The 2754-nt window shown below is 50.7% G+C and overlaps 1 pseudogene; it reads right to left on the reverse strand.

The window, feature by feature from the left end:
- Positions 1-574: 574 nt before the first annotated feature.
- On the reverse strand, positions 575-1809 carry LOC104989449 (annotated as a pseudogene).
- Between the last annotated feature and the right edge of the window lie 945 nt (positions 1810-2754).

Raw genomic sequence — 2754 nt, forward strand, 5'->3', positions numbered from 1 at the left:
CACTCTCTGACATACATCACAGCAGGATCCTCCATGAGATTCTCTAGGCAAGAATTCTGGAGTGGGTAACCATTCCCTTTTCCAGAGGATCTTCTCAACCCAGGGATCGAACCCAGGTCTCCTGCATTTCAGGTGGATTCTTTACTGTTTGAACCATCAGGGAAACCCAGAGAACAGTATGGAGGGTCCTTAAAAAACTAAAAATAGAACTACCATATGACCCTCCAATCACACTCATGGGCATATATCTGGAGAAAAACATTATCTGGAAAAATACATGCACCCCAATGTTCATTGCAGCGCTGTTTGCAATAGCCAAGACATGGAAGCAGCCTAAATGTTCATCAGTGGAGGAAAGGATAAAGAGGGGTCCATTCCCTAGCTACCCACCCCCACACTTCCAACCCCCACCCCCAATACCACCAACTAAGACACCACCAGCATGTACAGACACGCTTTTGCAATGAGGCCCCTCCAGAGGCTCAGGGTGTGAACAGCTACACAGAAGGCTGTGTGCTGTGGAGTCAGCACCTTAGGAAGTGGGAAGGGGAAGTGGGCAGAGAAGGAAGGAGTCTCAGGTCCTGATGGATCAGAGGAAGGAAAATGGGGAGAGGTGGTCAGGACACAGGAGACAAGAAAACCAAGGATGACCCGATAAAGGACAAAAAGCAGAAAATGCAGGAAACATGGGAGCACCAAGAGAAAAAGGCAAAACAGGGTGTGGGGAAACACAAAACCCAGAAGGAGACAGAGCAGAAGGAGGGAAGGAAGCATAAAGAGAGTGAGATGAATGGGGAAGGATGTGAGGAGGGAGAGAGGGAGCCAGGCAGAGTGAAGATATGGGATAGGACTGGACAGAATCGGGAGCACTGGAGACATCCTCAGTCCCTATGGAAACCTGGTGGGCCCAGTACCCCAGGTCAACCGTGTACATCAGCAGGTTGATGGCTGTCAGGATGGCCACAGCCAGTAGGCGATCCTACAGGCACATGTCGTAGGCGAGCTCATCACTGCAGCTCACAACACTGGACCGCTGGGACTGCCCCCCAAACTCCTCATTGAACTGGTAGAGAGGCCAGAGGATCACAGTGCTGATGTAGAGGAGGATGGAGAACAAGGTGAGCACAAGCTGGAAAATGGGGTACGGGATGTGCAGCCTATATTCCCGTTCACTCAGTTTCAACAGGAGGACCACAGCTCCCAGGATGAAGCAGATGGAGTACACGGCCACACACCACACCAGGGCCATGTGTTGCACAACAGGGTGCAGGTCCAGGGAGGGGCTACTGATGAAGGCAAAGATGACACCAGCCACAAAGGTCTCCAGCACCTTCAGCAGGCCTGTCACAGTGTGCACGTAGCAGATGATACCATCGAGGTCATACCAGTTCCACGTGAAGGCCACACCCAAGGCATAAACACAGATGCGACACGGGAGAAGGCAGTGGTGGCGATGGCCTGGTCCCGGTAAGGACCATAAGGCAGGAACTGGACATATGCAACGGAGTAGACGATGGAGGCCGAGAGGCAGACGAGGGTAGCGTAGCAGGCATGGCTAACGGGGAAGTTGTACCGGTAGAAAGGAAACCAGGACGGGAGATCACAGAACTCAGCAGTGGAGAAGATGAGGGTCACAGCGAAATAGATGCACCAGATGGACATGGACCAGTCACCTCTGACTCCTCTCCAAATGCCCGTGTCGGCCAGCAGGGAGAAGGCCATGCAGGAGGAGCAGAGCTGCGGCAGATGGAGGAGGCAGTACACCTTGCCCGATTCATCCTTTTCTGGGGATGTCGCCCTGGTGGGCATGGTGTTGTGAAATCAGGCAGGTCACAGTCACCAGTGTGGCAGTTGTCTTCATTGATGACCCATCATTGAAAGATCCAACTCTGGAGGAGGATTAAGTCAGATGCCTAGAGAAGGCGCAGGGCCCTGTGATGGCTGAGGTTCAGGATCTGTGGAGTTGGAACCAATGGCTCAGACACGTGGGTAACAGCACAGCCACTCCAGAATGGTTCTCCCCATCCATCAGCCTTGGCCTTGTCAGGAGACTTGTCTTATCCCAAACCTCACAGCTGGGTCGGGTCTGGGCACAATCCATCAACATTTTGGACCTCTCTGAACTGTGTGGCATTATCTACAGAAACACAGGGTAGGATGGTCCTTATCTACAAAGCCATCCCTTGAAGTCTCTCAACATTGAAAACAAATTTTTAAAAAATTATTTGGTAGTAAAATTATACCTGAACAGATATTAGAGAATTTATCATCTGTATTTATTTCCCCTAGTGTGAATGTTCAAAGGCTTCAGTTTCAGAAACACTCATGTGTATGATTACAAGGTGCTCTCAGACCCCAGTGGGGTGTGATGTCATGTAGAGTAGATACACCATGTCATTTGTCTGGAGCTGAAAAATCTTGAATTCTGGAGCTTATCTAATCCCAAGCATTTAAAAAAAAAAAATGGACTGCGGATTGCACTGCTAACCCCATTTATTGATGAGAAAACTAAGACTTGGGGACTTAAATGTCTTCCCTAAGGTCGAAACCCTAAGAAAAGAGAACCCCAGATAAAAATCCCAAAGCTGTGGGTGTGAGCACTTTGCTCTACAGCCCAGCATGTCAGCAGGCCGGCAGGTGGGAGCCCAGGACCAAATCGTGGCGCTCTGGGACCCAGGACACACCTTCAGGATCATGGCCTTCTTCCACAGCAACCTAAAGACACACGTCCCGGCCCCTCCTCCCAGCAGCATC

The sequence above is a fragment of the Bison bison genome, unplaced genomic scaffold (assembly GCF_000754665.1).
Source record: "Bison bison bison isolate TAMUID 2011002044 unplaced genomic scaffold, Bison_UMD1.0 scf7180017864155, whole genome shotgun sequence".
Lineage (NCBI taxonomy): Eukaryota > Metazoa > Chordata > Mammalia > Artiodactyla > Bovidae > Bison > Bison bison.